This window comes from Macrotis lagotis, chromosome X, assembly GCF_037893015.1.
Source record: "Macrotis lagotis isolate mMagLag1 chromosome X, bilby.v1.9.chrom.fasta, whole genome shotgun sequence".
Lineage (NCBI taxonomy): Eukaryota > Metazoa > Chordata > Mammalia > Peramelemorphia > Peramelidae > Macrotis > Macrotis lagotis.
In genome coordinates this window covers 385183742-385204326 of record NC_133666.1, presented here as the reverse complement: position 1 = coordinate 385204326, position 20585 = coordinate 385183742, and the positions used below count along the sequence as shown (strand labels likewise).

General features: G+C 37.0%; 1 protein-coding gene across 6 annotated transcripts in view; it reads right to left on the bottom strand.

The window, feature by feature from the left end:
• The window catches only part of SERPINB11 (serpin family B member 11), a 60711-nt gene extending 46072 nt beyond the window's left edge, over window positions 1-14639 (bottom strand). For 5 of the 6 annotated variants that reach the window (XM_074207808.1, XM_074207798.1, XM_074207800.1 and 2 more), the window contains exon 1: window positions 8591-8707. The gene's annotated coding sequence lies outside the window, so the exon portion shown is untranslated. Of the gene's footprint in view, window positions 1-8590; window positions 8708-14524 lie in introns of those variants that run through there. The other variant, XM_074207806.1, reaches the window with a different exon arrangement.
• Window positions 14640-20585: the final 5946 nt, after the last annotated feature.

The window sequence follows — 20585 nt, the reverse complement described above, 5'->3', positions numbered from 1 at the left end:
TTATACTTCAATGAATGTGTATGTTATTCCCTCTTTGAGTCAATTCTGATGAGGGTAAGATTCAAGCAATGCCCACCCCACTACCAATCTTTCTCTCTACCATACTGTTTTTCATGCCTCTTTATGTGAAATAATTTACCTCATTCTACCTCTTCCTTTCCCCTTAATCCTGTGCAATCCTCTTTCTTACTCTTTAATTTTGGTTTGTTTTGTTTTGGCTATCACCCCATCAAAGTCAACTGACACCCACACTCTCTATGTGTGTATACACCTTATAACTGCCCTAATAGTGATAAAGTTCTTAAGAGTTACAAATATCATCTTCCTGTGTAAGGGAATGAATAGTTTAACCTTACTGAATCCCTTGTGTTTTCTCTTTTCTGTTTACCTTTCTTATTTTTTTTTGGATCTCCTACCAGGGCTAGGGTCTCTACAGGTTGGGTAAAGCACAGCCTACCCAGATGCCCCAAATTGAACTGTAATTCCTTCTTAACCAAGTGAGTCAGATATTTCCTGCTGACCTTCTAAGTTGTCTTGGATTGGAAAATTGTTTCATTCTTCCTTTTGTTGGTTCTGCCTCTCCAGAATTCCTTTTGAGGCATTATTTTATAGCTTGAGCCAATCAAATAATCCTCAAAACCGAGCCTTTTTTTTTAGTTTTTGCAAGACAATGGGGTTAAGTGATTTGCCCAGGGTCACACAGCTAAGTTAAATATTAAGTGTCTGAGGCTAGATTTGAACTCAGATCCTCCTGACTCCAGGGCCTAGTGTTTTATCCATTGCACCACCTAGCCACCTCAAAACTGAGACTTAATGAGTTATGGTATAAGCTAAAAACTTGTCTTTCTAAGTCCACTAAATATTACTCCCTTTTTAGAAACTCTCTTTCCAATCAATTTGGACCACCTCCTATTCTCCAAATTTGGCATCACATCTCCCACCGTGGTGCCTTTGTCCAAGATATTTCACATCCCTGGAAATGTACTCCCTTCTACATCCTCATATTTTAATATTTCATGTTTCAACCAGCTCATGGGCACTTCTGATGGCATAGGAATATGCACATCTACAAGCCTTTTCTGATCCCTGCACCTGTACCAGATTGCATTGTATCATATAAACTTATATGTTTATCTAATCAATCTGTCTGATAGAAAATAAGCTTCTCAAACTGAACCTGAAGTCAAGGAGACCTATGATCAAATCTCAACTCAGGTACTTACTAGACTGTGACCCTAGACAGGGCTTGTAACCTCTCTGTTGGCTCAGTTTCCTCATTTGTGAAATGAAATAGTTAAAATCAATTACCTTTAACATTCCTGGAAGCTCTTAAAATCTATATTTATAACTATTTATCATTTGTGCCAATGATTGGGATGTCATAGACACTTAATGGTAAGTATTTATTGGAATAACTAGGATTTAGTTTTTAAAGTGTCCTGCCTTACTGTCCTATCTAGATTCTAAAAGAATTGCTGGAAATTAAGAAGGCACCTATCACTAACTGTCAATAGAGCATTATTAAACAGCTCAGAAACAGCTCAACACATCCCAAGTTGTCAAGTCATTTATAAACTTTTATGTATATAGTCATTTTAGAGTTCCTAAAAGAAAGCTGTAAAGATACCCATTAGTCCCACAATAAATTATCATCAGGATATTTACCAGGATCATTACTTGGTACATCTCTCTCAAGCTTTGTTAGCATGCTGGTTTGAGATAAAGATCAGTCTGTTCAGGGAACTATCAGCAGAAAGCCTAAGGATGCATGTCAAAGGTATTCCCACTAGATAGGAGAACTTGTTCAGCTACAAAGAGTCATCATCATCATTCCTTATTCTGAAAATGACCTGAAACTTGAGGACCACTAGTTCTTTATCTCTCTCTAAATTTAGAATGATAATTCTGGTACATCCTACTTCACAAGATTGGCATGAAGAAATCTCTGGGGCAGCTAGGTGTCACAGTGAATAAATCACTGGCCTTGGATCCAGGAGGATGGGAGTTCAAATACAGCCTCAGACACTTGCCACTTACTAGCTATGTGACCTTGGGCAAGTCACTTAACCCTGATTGCATCATATTCAAGATTATCTCCAGTCATCCTGATTCATATATGGCCATTGGACATGGATGGCTCTGGAGGAGAAAGTGAGCCTGGTGACTTAGTATAGTTCACCCACACACACACTCAAGTCCAATTTATGTGCTTGTCATGACATTACCTCTCTGATGTTGTGGTCTTCTTCGAAATGAAAGACAAACATTATGAATAAATCTCTATTGAAATGTGAACTATTTATATTTGAATATTTGCCTCAGAAAGACAAAAGAAATCCACTATTTGAGGTATATTTGAAGAAAGAGGATAGTCCCTTGTAAATGTAGGGGGGGGGGGCAAGGGATCAGATCAATTGAGTTCCATTTCCAGAGCAGGCATTATCTACCAGCCCATGTGGAAAGATCTAGAGATCCTACTTCTAGAAAGACATGGGCAACATGCAAGGGCCATATACTCCCAAATTTGAAACATAGGCAGTACAGAGACAAGGTATCGATTGACTGCTGAGCTGGAACTTGGGGGCATTCCAAAGAAAGCAACTGGAAAAAAGCAAGTAAAGTTTTTTTTCTCTTTTTTTCTTTCCTCTCTGGTTGGTGTTTGGATGGGAAAGATGTATTGAAGGTGTATAACTCAATTTTTGTGGTTTCAAAAGGTCAAATATGGAGCTGAAGTCTAAGCCAGAATTTGCTAAATTCAAAAAATGAGAAAGCAGAATTATCTACTTGACCAGCATGGACTGAAAGTGGTTGGTTGGTTCTTGTCCTTTGTTATCAAAATGACATCATTATGTTTGAGACAAATTAAAGCGCAACCCGCTGTGACTGATCAGCCCAATACAAGCTCAGAATGCTCTACCACAGGACATGTACAAATAGTTCACCTAAAAATCTGGGATGACTACTCTAAACTTATGATGTCACATTTCCTTTGAGCTGCTTCAATTCTGCCCTTCTCATAGAGCAAAGCACCCTCATTGATGAAGGCACACCGTGCTGGGTGGTCCTATGCTAATGTTTCCCATGCTGCATAATCAAGAGAAAGACCTTCAGGGTACCCTGATATTGCTTCTTCTGACCCCCTTCTGAATGCTTGTCCTGATTGAGTTCTCCATAGAAAAGTCTTTTTTGGCAAGTGTTCTTCTGGTATTCTAACAACATGACCAGCACTCTCCATGGTAATATTGGAATACTAGACATTTTATCTCAAGAAAGGACCTCAGTGTCTGGCATCTTCTCCTGCCAGGTGATCTTCAGAATCTTCCTAAGATAATTGAAATGGAAACAATACAGTTTCCTGATTTGGTGCTCATTAGATTGTTCAGGTTTCACAGGCATATAGCACTGAGATCAGTACAATGGCTCTGTAGACCTTCAATTTGGAGTTAGTCTAATACCTCTTCTCTCCCACACTTTCTTTCAGAACCTCCCAAATATTGAGCTAGCTCTGGCAATGTATGTGTCAACCTTATTGTCAATGTGTACCTCCCTAAAAAGAACACTGCCAAAGTGAGTGAACTTGTCCACATACTCAAAACTTCTCCCTTTGCTATAATCAATAGTTCCACGTATGGATGGTGTGGTACTGGCTGATGGAGCACTGTGTTTTCTTGATATTAATTATTAGACAAAATTAGCACAAGCAGCAGAGAATTGATCAATACTTGTTACATCTCGGCTTCAGAGGTTTCATTGAATGCACTATCATCTGCAAATAGAAGATCATGCACCAACACTCCTTTTACTTTGGTCTTGACTTATAGCCTTCAACTTTTCTACCAGGTGGAAGAATTTACCATTAGTTCAGTAGCTAACCTTGAGGCCATGTTCATCCTCAGTGAAGGCATTTGATAACATGACTGAAAACATCATGCTCAAAAGCATGGAGCAAGGACACATCCTAGTTTCACTCCATTGGTGACTGGGAAATCTCTAGAGCATTGTTCTCTATCCAGAACCTGGACATGCATGCTATCATGGACCTGACATACAATATTAATGAACTTCTTCGGGCAACCAAATTTTGACATAATGGTGTATCTCAACTACTCAGTGCAGATGGATCCACATTGATTAACGATAGGGACATGATCCTAGAGAGATGAACTGAATACTTCCATAGTGTTCTTAATGTTCTTAATAGAGCATCACCAATCAATGCAGAAGCCATTGACCTCAAGTTGAAGTCGATCTGTCCCTAGCTGAAGTTCCAATGGAAAAAGAGGTTTTGAATGCCATTGCCTAATGGCCTTTCAAGTGGCAAAACATCTGGTGCTATTTCTATTCCTGCTGAGATCTTCAAAGTGGGGGTCCATTGCTCATCCAAAATCTGAAATTTTCCAAGTAATAAGGCTTGAAGAGATTATCTTCCAAGAATTCAAGGATGCCTCCATTATCCATCTAAAAAAAGAATAGATTGTCCTGTGACAATCATAGAGGTATTTCTCTTTTAGTCATCGCTGGTAAGATTCTTGCCAAGGTCCTTCTCAATAGGCTGATCCTTCACCTAGAAGATAATTGCCCCCTGAGAGCCAGTGTAGCTTCAGAAAAGATCTAGGAACAGTTGATATGGTGTTTTCTGTCTGACAACTCCAGGAAAAAATGTCAAGAACAGAAGAGAGGTCTGTATACAATATTTGTAGAACTGACTAAGGCCTCATTAGTCATGAGGGTTTATGGAAAATTAAGACTGAAGGTAGCCAATTGATATATGGTTACAGGACACAAACAAGTACTTTTTAGAAGAAATCAAAGCTATCAATGGTCATATAAAAATGCTCTAACTATAGATTGGAAAATGGAAATTAAAATAATACTGAAGTACTGTCTCACATCTAACAGTTTGGCTAACCTGACAAACAAGGAAAATAACAAATGCAGGAGGGAATGTAGAAAACTAGGGACACTAATGGTGGAGTTGTGAACTGATCCAACCATTCCAGAGAACAATTTGGAACTACATAAAAAGGCTATAAAATTGTGTGAAATGTCTGATAAAGCAATACACCTATTAGATCTGTATCCCAAAGAGATCAAAGAAAAGAGAATAGGGCCTCTAGGTATAAAAATATTTATAATAGCCCTTTTTGTGGTGACAAAGCATTGGAAACTGAGGGGATATTCCTCAGTTGAGAAATGACTGATCCTAGTTGTGATATATGATACTTTGTGCCATAAGAAATGACAAAGGGGGGCAGCTAGGTGGCGTAATGGATAAAGCACCAGCCTTGGAGTCAGGAGTACCTGAGTTCAAATCCAGTCTCAGACATTTAATAATTACCTAGCTGTGTGGCCTTGGGCAAGCCACTTAACCCCATTTGCCTTGCAAAAAAAAAAAAACTAAAAAAAAAGAAATGACAAAGGGGATAGTTTCAGAAAAACCTGGGAAAAACTTAAATGAAGTGATGCAGTGAAGAAAGCAGAACCAGGAGAACATTGTACACAATGACAATATGTAAAGATGAAAAACTGTGAACAATTTAGTTATTCTGATCGATATATATCAATATTCTGATCAATACAACAATAAATAACTCATGATGAAAAATGTTCTCTACTGGGGCGGCTAGGTGGTGCAGTGGATAAAGCACAGGCCCTGGAGTCAGGGGTACCTGGGTTCAAATCTGGTCTCAGACACTTAATAATTACCTAGCTGTGTGGCCTTGGGCAAGCCACTTAACCCCATTTGCCTTGCAAAAAACTAAAAAAAAAATGTTCTCTACCTTGAAAAAGGAGAAGTTATAAATTTAGTTGCATCTCCAGATTGAGACTTTTTTCACTTTATTTTTCTTTTTATTTTCACAAACTTGATAATATGGAAATATGTTTAACATGATCTTACTCATGTAAAAGACATCAATAATACTGATACCTTTTCAATGGGTGGGAGAGGGGCTGGAGGGAAAGAATTTGGAACTGAAAATAAATGAAAAAATGTTTAAAATGAATTAATTAAAAATAAAAATAATGAAGACTCCTATGAATTTCAAAGATGTTTCATAAATAAAAGACTTTTTAAATGAGATATTAGCTCCTCAGTTAAAAGAACCTGGATCTTTTACTATTCTACTGTCCCACATGATGAGCCTTGATCTGTCTGAACCCTGAGTTTCCTATGCCATCAGCAAAATCATTGCTTCCAACAAAACTCTCTTCTACTCCCATCTCTATCTCCTCAAACAAGGATGATCCACCTTGCTTCTTAGTCTTCCCACATGTGGTCTATTTCCTCAGTTTCTCATTGTTTGTTTCATTGGGAGGAATAGAAAGCCTTCAACTTTTCAAAAGAACTTACCTAGCTGAAAATTCAAGCTTATTACCAAGGATCACTGTTTTGGTTTATTGATGGTTTTGTTATTATTGTCTTTGGTTTGAGTTTGGGTTTTATTTTGATTGGTTTTTTTCTTGGAGGGAGGGTTTCCAGTTGGTTTAACTTGTCAATTTATTATTCTCTGCTAAATTATTGTTCATCCTTCATTTTTGAAGGGGATCAATGACATCACAGGATAATGTCTTGACTTGTGCATGAATTGAAATGAGGCAGAGTTGCACAAAGTTGACAGCCTCACCCTCTCTTCTAGTCATCAAAGTCCAGTGGCAAGACAAAAATCAGGATGACTAGCAATGACACAGGATGCAATGGATTACCTTGGCATCTTCAATGTATGAACAAGCTCTAAGAACTCCACAGCACCTACTTTCGAATATTCATGGCCATTGGAAAAATTTGTTCTCATCCACCCATTCCACTAAGGAAATTCTTCATATGCTTGGGGTAGACATCCCCCTTACTCAATAGGTTTAAGGCCCTCCAGTTTCCCTCAACCTAGTTTAGCCTGTCTGCTAAAATGATCTACCAAGGTGTGGCTGTTGTACATGCTACAACTTCTTGGAGCTATAGGTGAGAGTTGGGTAAATCATTTGGACACCAAAGGTAAATAAGCAGCCCTTATAAAGAGCTCAGCAAGCTCTCTCACCAGAGGTTCCCGAACTCCTGAATACCCCATACAACTGCTCAAATAATGACCTAGAAAAGAGTGCCAGCCTAAATCATGAGATGCAGAGGAAAAATCACAGTGAGTCATTTTTCTGTTCCAGGTCAGCATAGGGAAAAAGACACTGTTCTTAAACAAGAGGATACCACACAGAACTTTCTAGGGCACAGCTAAACTAGGGCCTGGAGCTATAATAAGAGGTGGTGGTCCCAGATCAAGGGATAGAGACCAGGAGGCACTGACCTACTAGGGAAAGGGAGGGAGAAGGAAGAAGAGTTATATGGCAGCTCTGTCACAGAACTAGCTTGCAAATGAAGTTTGGACTGAGTAGGAGGTCAGTATACAGGAACCAAGTGAAGGAACATTCATAGTCTGATAAAGTGTGCTGGGCAAGGAAGAGGAATAATAGTTTTATGGCTCTGAATTTAGATCAGGACCCCAAATTCAGCTCCTAGACTGGTCTTAGACATGCTGACTAACAAGGGAAAGAAGCTCAAAAGGGGAGCCTGCAATCCTAAAGCCTGCTTAAATCTAAAAAGTCTTCCAGTTACTTGATAAGGCTCTAAGGCCAATAGCAGTCTGCTGGAAGCAAACCTACAGTTGTGTTTTCCAGACCCCAAAATGGGGATCTTGCAAAGATCAATGCAAAAGGACAACAATCAGACTATGTGTCCTGCATCAGACCAGGTTCCCTAACCAGAGCCAGGACCTTTATGAATAAAGCACTTAATATTCAGAGAAAGTAGACATTGAAATGTTTCAAGAAAAATGATTTCAATCATGTTTGGGTAGGCTTCAGAAAATCCTGAAAGACTTGCATGAACTGATGCTGAGTGAAGTGAGCAGAACCAAGAGAACATTGTATGCATTAACAGTATACATTAACACACACACACATACACACACACACACCCATCTCTTCAGATGTCCAGTCTCTTCCTACTTTTTAATTTATTCTTCCTGTCCAAAATAAAAGTCATCAGTGTATTAACTCTACTAGCATATGAAATCATGAAATTTGGAGTTGATAGAAACTTTAGCAATCACTAAGTCCAATACCTTTATTTTAAAGATAAATAAACTAAACCAGACAAAGATGTGGCATGTTCAATATCTCAAAGACAATTAGTAGCTGACCTTGGATTCAAGCCCAGGTCCTCTGAGTCCAGATCACTGTCATGACCTCTAGACTAAGTCCTTTTCATATCAAAATTCCTATTCTAACACTTCTCTTGAAGTTCAATTTAATTCACATCCATTATGCACTATGTAGTAGTATACCCTTTTGGGTACTGAGTTCTATGTTAAGTATGGGGGTGGGGAACAGAAAGGAGAAGATAGAACTTAAATAAGACATGTTTCCCAACCCAGAAATAATATTTGAGTTGAACTATAAATGATGAATAATAGTTTAACAGTCATATAGGTAGAAGGCATTCCAGATTAAAAAAAATATTGATGTGGGAGATACTTCTCCAGAGGCTCATGAGAATAAAAGTAGTAAAAGATATAGTGTCTGCTGAAGGGGAATTATTTACCTTCACTGAAGCTGCTTCTTGGAAATAATTATAGGTACTTTCTTCCCTGGGACCTGTTGTTCCCACCTAGACACAGCAGTTGAATTGGTTTAAAAACATGTACTTCTTGCTGACTTTAGAAAAGAGAAGTTTTGTTTCCTCAAAATTCATTTGAATAGTTGTTGCACCATTTTTGGTGTACCCCATAAATGGAATATCCTGTGCTTTAAAGCAGGATATTTCTTAAAGGATCCTATTAGCTGAAGAAATATGAGAAATGACAACAGCAGAATTAAGAAATTGTGAAATTCTAATTGTGTCATAGAAGCACTGGCTTAAACCATTTAGAGGTACAGAGTAAAACCAGCCCCACTTGCTAACTCTTCTTAGGGAGGTTCAGTAAGACCATGGACTAACTCAGAATAAAGATGACTACATCTCTCCTCAGACTTCTAGGGGAACCAGAGAGTTTGTGTTGGGTTTTCTCTAATACTATTGGCTTAAGACCCAATTACCCAAAACACACTTTGTTAACTGCCAGTGATTATTAGTTCCTCAGTTCCATTTAACATCAATAAACTTTTGCAAAGGAATATTTTTTCTGAGGCTGTAACAAGAACATAAGTACAAATATTCCTCCCAAAATTTGAGGTGATACTCTCCTCTGTATAACCTTAGTCTCTAAGAAGTGCAGGCTCAAACTTATACCACTGGGTCCATCAAATCCATCTCTAAATTCAACATTTCCTATGGATGAATACATTCACATATCTAGTGTCATGTTGCTCAGGTTGCTCTTCAATTGTTTCCAACCAGTCCTATTATGGACTCCAGGGCCTGGACCTCTCTTGACATTATGACACTCAAAGGACATAGTCAGTTCCAATATCTTTTGTCTAGAAGCAGGAAGATGAGAGAGACAGAGAGAAAGAAATACAGAGAAACAAAGAGAGACAGAGCCAGAACATGAGACATACAGAGATGGAGAGAGACAGAGTAACAGAGATACAGAGACACAGAGACAGAAACAGATAGAAAATGAGAGACAAAGAGAGACCCATTAGGTTGCACAGCCAACTAAAATGGTTCCTCTTCACAATGTGATTAGCATATAGGAAACAGTAAAATAAAGTCTATTTATCCAAAGCCTATTGTCAGAATTAACAACAAAGCACAATGACTGTGCTCACCAGCCCTTGTTATACCCAGATATCAGAAATCAGAGTCAGAGGATTAAAATGGAAAGATCACAAATCTGGAAGGGACCTCAAAAAAAAAAAAGAATCATCTAAAACATGTTTTAATTTTCAGAGAGGAAAAAAATTATCTAAATTAGTCCTTTTAATTAACAGATGATTGAAAAGATGATTTACTCAACAACTGAAATTTCAAAATTGAAGGTTTTTCAAAGCTGATGCACCTTTGCCCTCTACTGGATGAAACTGACTGCATTGATACTGAGCATCTGTGAAGGTCTCACTGACTGTGATGCTCTCCCCCTAGAGGAGGATGCCTAAACTGCCACTACATGTGATTGTGAAGAGGTCTAAACTCTGATCAGTCTCTCCATCATGAAGATGGTGATGAAATTTTCTTTGATTTTCTTTTTCCTTAGAAGCTAATTTTTTACATTTAGACAGAAAGAAACAAACAAGCATTCAGAAAAGAAACAAAGAAAGAGAGAGAAAGTGAGAAAGGAGAAAAAGAAAAGAAGAAAGAGAAAGAAAGAAAGAAAGAAAGAAAGAAAGAAAGAAAGAAAGAAAGAAAGGAAGGAAGGAAGGAAGGAAGGAAGGAAGGAAGGAAGGAAGGAAGAAAGAAAGAAAGAAAGAAAGAAAGAAAGAAAGAGAAAGAAAGAGAAAGAAAGAAAGAAAGAAAGAGAAAGAAAGAGAAAGAAAGAAAGAAAGAAAGAGAAAGAAAGAGAAAGAAAGAAAGAAAGAAAGAGAAAGAAAGAGAAAGAAAGAAAGAAAGAAAGAAAGAGAAAGAAAGAAAGAAAGAAAGAAAGAGGAAGAGAGGAGGAGAGGAGGAGAGGAAACGAGGATGGGGAAGAAAAGATGAAGGAAGGGAGGAAAGAAGTAAGAGAAAGAAGGCGAGAACAGAGAGGAAGGAAGAAAAGAAAGGGAAGGAGGGAGGAGGAAACAAAGAAAGAGAAGGAAGGGAGATAAATAATGGAGGGAAGAAGAGACTTGGGAAAGGAGAAGGGAATATAAGAAGGAAGGAAGGAGGGAGGGAAGGAGGGAAGGAAGGAAGGAGGAATGGAGAAAAGAAAATATGCTTCAATTGACCCTCTAATTCCAAACTTTCCCCAAAAGATCTAGGGTAACCTGGACTGGTTCAACAATATTTATGATTAATGAGATCAAAATATTTTACATGTACACAAATAAAGACTTTCACTTGAAAAAAAAGAGGACCTCTGTTTCAAAAGCATTTAGTAACATAGTAGAAAGAACCTTGGAATAAAAATACCTTTAAAAATTAAATATTTTATTCAAATTTCACATGAAAAAAATTTTTGTTTGCAGTTTTAAAAATTTTGAGTGTCAAAATTTCTCCCTCCTTCCTTGCCTCCAAGATGGCAAGCAATTAGATATAGATTATTCTTGTTTATACATGCAAAACATATTTCTATATTAGTCATGTTGCAAAAGGCATTCAGATTCCATCAGTTCTTTCTCTGGAAAAGTTATTTAGAAGTGTCTGTGATAATTGTGTGGCTGAGAATAAGTCATTCACAGATGACTGCCACACATTATTGCTGTTCTGGTTCTACCGACTTTACTCATTGTCAGTTAATGTAAGTCTTCAAAATTTTCTTTCTGAAAGCATCCTGCTCATAATTTTTATAGCACAATAGTATTCCTTCAAAATCATAAATGACTTCTCATTTAGCCATTGCCCAATTGTTGGATATCCCCTCAGTTTCCAATTCTTTACCACCACAAAAAAGAGTTACTATAAACATTTTTGTACATATAGGTCTTTCCCTTTTCTGTGATCTCTTTGGAAAATAGATCTAATAGTGATATTTTTTTGTATATACGCAGTTTTATAATCCTTTGGTACATAGTTTCAAATTGGGGTTCAGAATGGTTAGATCAGTTCACAACTCTACCAACAATGCATTGGTGTCCCACATTTCCCACATTCCTTCCAACAATTATCATTTTTCTTTTCTGTCATATCATTCAATCCAATAAATGTGAAATGGCACCTTGGAGTTCTTTTAATATGCAATACTCAAATCAATAGTGATTCAGAGCATTTTTTCATATTGCTATAGACAGCTTTGTTTTCTGTATCTGAAAACTACCTATCCTTTGATCATTTGTCATTTAGGGAATAATATCTATTCTTTTGTTTTTTTAGATTTTTGTAAGGCAAAAGGGGTTAAGTGGCTTGCTCATGGACAGCCACACAGCTAGGTAATTATTAAATGTGTGAGGCCGGATTTGAACTCAGGTACTCCTGACTCCAGGGCCGGTGCTCTACCCACTGCACCACATAGCCGCCCCATAACTTGTATTCTTTTATAAGTTTGGCTCAGTTCTTTTTATATTTGAGTAATGAAGCCTTTATCAGAGAAACTTGCTAAAATCCCCCCCCCTTTCTATTTTCCTTCTAATCTTGGTTGCATTAGTTTTGTGTAAAACCTTTTTAATTTAATATTATTAAAATTATCCATTTTACATTCAGTTATGCTTTACCTCTTATTTGTTCCTAAATTCTTCCCTTATCCATGGAGGTGAAGGTAAACTTTTCCTTGCTCTCCTAATTTGACACCAAAAAAATCTGCAAGCAAATACTCAGTAAAAAGTACAATTCCAGTATAAATTCAACTAGAATTTCTGGAAGAGATGAAGCAAGCATTAAAAAAAATTTTAAATAGTTTTATAAATAAAATGAGACCACTACAGAAAAATGGGAAAGAAACAAGAGCTATAGAAGAAAGACTTGTAAAGAAAACTAATAGCTTAGCACAAGAAATACAAAATATTTCAAAGCAACCTGAATCAAATGCCTTGAACAAGTCAGGAAGTAATATGCATAGAAATTAACTTTCTCCCTATACCAAGATAAGATCAAAATGGATATAGGATTTAGAAATAAAAGACAATATTACAAACAAACTAGGAGATCAGGGAATGGTTTACCTGTCAGATCTATGGAAAGGGAAGCAGCTTGTGACCAAGGAAGAGATGGAGAACATTAAAAAAAAAACTAGATAATTTTGATTACATTAAATTAAAAAGCTTTTGCACAGACAAAGCCACTGTAACCAAGATCAAAAGAAATGTAGTTAATTGGGAAACAATTTTTACAACTAGTATTTCTGACAAAGGATTCATTTCTAAAATATACAGAGATCTGAGTCAAATTTATTTAAAAAAAAAAAACCCACACCCCAAATGACAAATGGTCAAAGAATATGTGGAAACAATTTACAGATGAGGAAATCAAAGTGATCAAATTGCTCTAAATCATTACCTATTAGAGAAATGCAAATTAAAAAAACTTTGAGGTACCACCTCACACCTCTCAGACTGGCCAATATGACTAGAAAGGACAATGATCAGTGTTGGAAGGGATGTAGGAAATGTGGGACACTAATACATTGTTGGTGGAGCTGTAAACTCATCCAACCTTTCTAGAGAGCAATTTGAAATTACACCCAAAGGGCAATAAAAATGTGCATACCTTTTAATCCAGCAATACCACTACTGGGTCTATACCCTGAAGAGATAATGAAAAAAGGGTAAAAACATCATTTGTACAAAAATATTCTTTGTAACTCTGTGATGTCAAAGAATTAGAAATTGAGTACATGTACATCAGATGGGGAATGACTGAACAAAATGTGGTATATGCACGTTATGGAACATTATTGTTCTATTAGAAACCAGGAGGGATGGGAATTCAGAGAAGCCTGGAAGGATTTGCATGAACTGATGCTGAGTGATATGAGCAGAACAAGAAGAATATTGTATACCATAAAAGCAACATGAGGTTGATGGACCTTGATGGACATGCTCATTCCATCAGTGCAACAATCAGGGACAATTTTGGGCTATCTGCAATGGAGAATACCATCTATATCCAGAGAAAGAATTGTAGAGTTTGAACAAAGACTGTAGACTATTACCTTTAATTTAAAAAAAAAAAACTTATCTTATTATGTAATTTTGCTAACTCTTACATTTTATTTTTTTCCCCTTAAGGACATGATATCTTTCTCAACACATTCAACTTAAATTAATGTACAGCATGGAAACAATGTAAAGACTAACAGACTGCCTTCTGTGAGGGGGGGAGAGAAGCAAGATTGGGGGATAATTTTAAAATTCAAAAATAAACAAAAAAAGAAATTGAATTTCTGAGTCTTGAAACCAGAGTCAGTTCTTCAGCCTATGTTGAACACAATAAAATGACACTCTGTGATGGGAATGTTTAAGCTAGGGTACATGAACTTGGTTTTTAAAATATTTTGATAACTTTATTTAAATATAATTTTTTCTGTAAACCCAGGTATATCATTTTCTACATTGATAAAAAATATTCTAAAAAAGGATCCATGGGCTTTGTCACACTGCCAAAGGGGTCCATGGTACCAAAAAAAATTAAAAACTGCTACTTTGGGGGCACCTAGGTGGTACAGTGGATAGAGCACCAGCTCTGAAGTCAGGAGTACCTAATTTCAAATCCAGCTTCAAACACTTAATAATTGCTTAGCTGTGTGTCCTTGGGCAAGCCACTTAACCCCATTGCCTTAAATTTAAAAACTGCTACTTTCTTACTACTTACAACTTACAAATGCCAATCAGTTGCTTCATATTACTTACTTCCACTTGTAACTTCCATTCACCAAACTTTATTCAGATCACAAAATATGATGTTCTTGAGTACCTATATATTTATCAATAAAAATTAAATTATCACTGATAGAACCAGAACACTTACCTGTAGGAAATAAAATGTCTGGCTTCCATCTAGTCCGTTAGCAATGGCCAGTGAATGGTCATCACTGGGTTTGTTAACTTCTGCCAAAATATATTGGAACAGAATATGGAGATCTCCATGTTTGTCATAGCCTTCAAATAAAGTCAAGATTCTTGGGTTAATCTTAGTCGAGCAATGCACAGGGATAGTCCGAAAGAAGGCTAGGAAAATATGTTGTTATTCAGTTGTTTCAGTTATATTAGACTCTTTGTAACCCCCATTTGGAGATTTTCTTGGCAAAAATACTGGAGTAGTTTGCCATTTCCTTCTCCAACTCATTTTGCATATGGAGAAATTGAGGCAAACAGGGTCAAGGGACTTGGCCAGGGATTTGCAACTAGTAAATGTCTGATGCCAAATTTGAACTCAGAAAGATGAGTTCACCATCTAGCTGACCCCAGAAAAGTATCCTTGATGCCAAATATTTTCAACTATAAGGAATTAAACAGATCCAGAATCTAATCCTGGCTCTGTCACTTGTTTTCTTCTTTTCATTTCACTTTTCTAGGACTTTCTCTAATATAAGAGGAAGTATGTTTAATAATTGGTCTCCAGGGTCCCTTCTTCATATGCTAAGCAATGTAAATCTTTCAGTGTTTCTATAGAATCATAAGTCTGGATTTGGAAGGACTTTCAAAAAACCATGTAGTCTAACCTGCTCATTTTACAGATGAGAACAAAAAAATTTTACACATGTATTCTAGATCACATCATGCCCCTAAGCAGGGAATGTGGAAGAGATAACTGTATAGTCCAACCCTTGCATGACTTCAGGACAGGACAGATCAGAAAGGAGTTTAAGTATTTATAAAAGTACCTAAATATTTTATCCATCTATGAAGACCCCATTTGAAGTATTTGGGGGTTTATTTAGACACTGTCCAAGTTCTAACCATAAATTTTAAACTAGATTATTCCTAACAAGTTGAAAAGATTCCTCTCATATCCCTACTTTTATGAAGTAGTGTTGGATGAAATGCTTATGTTATCTCTGATAACTCACTATCTTTTTCCCCCCACACCTAAAGACTGTTGACACAAGAAGATTTGGTATTTTTCACATTTCAAATATAGCAAAACTATCTCTGGATGTGGAGGAAATATATCATGGTTCCTCTTCGAGAATGAAGGGGAAACAACAAAGCAAGGAGGGAAGATGTCTTTCTTCAGGCTCCTTCCCAGAATCAGGAGAAGGGTTCCAGACCCTGGATGATTTCATTATCTGGGGAAATCCTGTCTGGGAAAGTGCTCTGTTTGGAGAGCCAATTTTCCTGGTACTCTCATTTGAGCAGTTTGGAAAATCCCAGCTTAGATGACACAAGATTTTGAAGGGAGTGTCCTATCCCCTTCTGTCATGAAGCTTATCTCTGGTGATGTGCTGAGACTCTCTCTGATAACTGGTAGGTTAATTTTTGCAACATCATTATACTCACCTATCCAAAGAGATTTGAAACATTGCCTTGGGAGTTAGAGGGAAAGAAAAAACATATCCTTCTCAGTTGTCCACATGTCTATTGTCAACACATGAGTCACAGATTTAGAGCTAGAAGACATCCTAAAGATTTCTGTTTTTACTGATAATAAAACTGAAGCCCAGAGATATGAGGTGATTTACCCAAGGATACACAGAAAGGAAAACAAAATAAAATGGAGCTGTGATAAACTCAGTTCTTAAAATCTAGAACTTTAAATACAGCTAGATTTTGCTTTTGTCTGCTTTTCCTTTGATCTGGTATGTGATCACAAAATGCAAATAGATCTCAATATTTAAATCCAATGCAGTTAGGAAAGAATTGGTAATGGACAAGCTTCAGTGAAATAGGACATGAAAACTTATATTGTATCATAATAGATAATACAAAAATAACTGTCAGTTAGGATTTGGAATATAGTCTTTATAAAACATCTTTTTATACCAACAACTCAGAAAGGCCATTTGAGGAACTGAAATCAGATGATGTTGTCACTGACCATCTCTATTTGAAGTGTGTAGTATTACCTCTGGCTCCCATTAATGGCATTCATGCTGCTGCTGAGATGTAGAAATGGGAAAAAACTATTTCCATCTTCATTCTTCTTGAATTCTGTGGCAATATCAAAGCAAAATTTGATATGTGCCATACTGAAAGAATTCATTGTCAAGCTGATGAAGCCTAAATAAAGAAAACAAGAAATTATAAAAACTGAATATCAAGATAGATTGTCAGTTGTATAGAGTACTAAGCTTGAAACCAAGAAGAGCTGCATTTGAATCTCTCTTCTGATACTTGCTAGCTCTGGGACCATTCCTTTTATCTAAGCCTCAGTTTGCTCAGCTATAAAATGGAAATGATAGTACCTAATAGTATCTATTTGCAGAATTATTGCGAGGTTCAAATCAACCAGAGTATACTATGGCTCAAGTTTTTGAAGAATCAGTTCTTGATCTCAGTGCAGGGAAGAAGTTCAGGAAATGGTCCTGGAAGGAGATGAGACCTAGCCATCTCCAACACTGTTTAGAAGAGTGATTACAGAGAAAACCTGGACACTTGCAAGATGAAGGGTAACTTCTTTTTTTTAATTTAAATTAAATAATAAAAAAACAAGTTTTAACTTTCTCTCCCTTCTTCCCAACCCATTGAGAAGGAAGAAAGTTATAGGTTAAAAATGTGTAGTCATCAAAACATTTCTGTAATACTCACATTCTGAGAGTAAATATAGACCCTCTCCCCCAAAAAAAGAAACCTCAAGAAAAATAAAGTTTAAAGAAGTATACTTCAATCTGTATTCAGATACCATCAGTTCTGTCTTTGGGGATGGGTAGTATATTTTATCATAAGTTCTTCAGAGTAGTCCTGGATCACAGCATTGCTGAAAAAAACTAAGTCAATCATCCTACAATATTGCTGGTAGTCTGTTTATAGTACTTTTACCATTGCATCTGCATTTAAATATTTACAGGTTATACTGAGAGTATCCTGCTCATCATTTCTTATAGCAGAATATCATTCTATCATAATCACATGCCACAATTTGTTCAGTCATTCCCCAACTGATGGGTATCCCCTCAGTTTTCAATTCCTTGCCATCAGAAATGAGATGTTATATAAATATCCTTATACATATAGATCCTTTTCCTTTTTGTTTTTCATCTCTTCTAGAATACAGGCTAAGTAGTGGTATTGTTTTGTCAAAGGGAATAAAGGCTTATATAGTCCTTTGGGCATAGTTCCAAATTGCTCCATATAATTGTTGAACCATTTTACAACTCCTCCAACACACATTTATGACTCATTTTCCCAAGTCTCCTCCAATATTTTTCATTTTCTACTTCTGTTCTACTAGCCAATCCAACAGGTATAAGACAGTACCTCAGACTTGTATAATCTGCAATCCTCCAATCAATAATGAGTTACGGGGCAGCTAGGTGGTGTAGTGGATAAAGCACCTGCCCTGGAGTCAGGAGTACCTGGGTTCAAATCCGGTCTCAGACACTTAGTAATTACCTAGCTGTGTGGCCTTGGGCAAGCCACTTAACCCTGTTTGCCTTGCAAAAAAAAAAAAACCTAAAAAAAAATGAGTTAGAATATTTTTTAAATAGAGTCATAAATAGCATTAATAATCTTATCTGAAAATTGTTGAAATCTTTTGATCATTTAACAATTGGGGAATGACATGAAGAGTAACTTCTTCACAAAGACCATCCAAACTTTCTCATTCTACAGTGGGGCAAATTTATCTAGGGACCAGAGTAGCTGTATTCTTCCCTTGCGGTCCCTACCTACCATCACCTCTGCTTATACCCTTGCTTCCCCCTTAGGCCTCAGACCTTTTATGGGCACAATCTCTTGCTTGTGAAATCCCTGGACAATCTAACTCTTCTGAGAATGTCACTAAATCACCAAAACAGAATGGGATATAATGGAAAGCGCTTTGTGAATCTTTCAGTATTATATATTTGCTGTTAGTATGTGTAAATGGAGTTAAGTCTCACATGCTGTAACATTTAAAAATTTACAAAAGATACATCTCACAACAATTTTGAGAAGTAATTAGTGGTCAGTCACAGGATCATTGATTTAGACCTGAGGATCTTAGAGGTCAAATCATCCATCCCCTTGATATCACAGATAAATATCCTGAGGACAAATATCACATAAGAAGGAGGATCCAGAACTGGAGTTCAAGCCTCTATCCTTTGACTCCAATTCCATTGATTATCAGTCTCATTTTACAATTGAAAAAGAAAAGTCTCTGATCTCTTCTATTATTTGCTGTTGGTTACAAAGCTGATAAATGTGTCAGTGGCAAAATTCGATTCCAGTCTCCTGAACTGTGGCAAATAATAGAAGACATCAGATCCAGCCCTCTCTCACTGTCACTCAGTTACAACTTCATGAGAGGTAGCCTTCCACCTATAATATGAAATACCGGTGATGAATATACAGATATACAGAGCCATCATAAACACAAAATATTCACCAAAAAAAAACACCTCATTTCTTTCCTTCAAGCCCTCTCCTATTCCTGACTTTCCTATTACTGTTTGAAGGTGCCACACCCCATCCTTGAAACTAGGAGTCATCTTCAGTTCTTCACTCTCTCACTGCTCCCTCCCCATATCCAAATTTGTTGTTGTTTCTACCTTCACAACTTTTCTTTATTTTTTTTTTGGTTTTGCAAGGTAATGCAATTAAGTGACTTGCCCAAGGTCACACAGCTAAGTAAGTATTAAGTGTCTGATATCAGATATGAACTCAGGTCCTCCTGATTCCAGGACTGATGCTCTATCCTCTTCATCATCTAGCTGCCCCCCCCCCCTTTATAACATTTCTTTTTTATGCTTTCTTCTCTGCTCTGAAACTGCCTCCCCTCTGGTCCAGGCCTTACTTGCCTGATGTCTGGACTATTATAATAACTTTCTGCTTGGTCTCCTTACTTCAAACCTCTACCTACTGCATTCTCTTTTCCACCCAGCTACCAAACTGATCTTCCTAAAGCACAGGTCTGAACATGAAAACCCCTTATCCAATAAAATCCAGTGGGTTCCTATCACTTCCAGGATCAATTTGAAATCTTCTGCTTGACATTCAAATCTTCATAACCTCAGGTATGAAGACCTTTCCAGTCTTACCTGTCAGTGCCTTCACACACACACACACACACACACACACACACACACACACACAGAGACAAACATACAGACACAAATATGCAGTCCAATGAAACAGGCCTCCTTGTTTGTCTTCAGTGTACTCTATCTCCAATCTCTAATGCATCTTCATTGGCTATCTCTATAATTTTCTCTCTTTAATTTGTCTTCTGGTTTCTCTGGCTTCTTATAATTCCAACTAAAATATCACTTTCAAGAAAAAGTTTTCCTGAACTCCCTGGATACTAGTGCATCCCTCTGTGGAATATCTCCAATGTATTATTTATATAACTTGTACATAGTTGCTTACATGTTGTGTAGTCCCATTTAATTGTAAGGTCCTTGAACTCATACTCTTACTAGATGTAACACTAGGAAAAATCACTTAACCTCCACCTCCCAGTTTCCCCAGCTGTAAAATGGGTACTACAGTAATAGCACCTAGTTTCTAGAATTGATATGAGGACTAAATGAGATAAGATTCACAATATACTTGGCACAGCGCCTAGTACGTAGTATCATTTCATAAATGCCTATTCTTTCCTACTTCCTTCTTGAGAGTAGGGACAGTCTTCATAGCCACAGCTCTTTAGTATACCAGAAATTCTGTGGGTACTTAATAAATAAATACTTGTTGATTGACTGAGGGGAACCCTCACTCCATAGATATGCTCACCTGCTGAGAGAAATGGATAATGGAGAATGAAGGTATGTAAAAATTCTCAAACTGTTTTTGTTTCTTCCTATAGACTTGAATATAATTGCTTAAAATCTCTAAGTCTATGGAATTTTGATTTGCTATAGGTAAGAAACCTTTCTCTGCTTGCCACCTCCTCTTGTTTCTCTCCTTGCACTGGCTAAGGAATGCTATGGCAACATAAAAGTACCAGC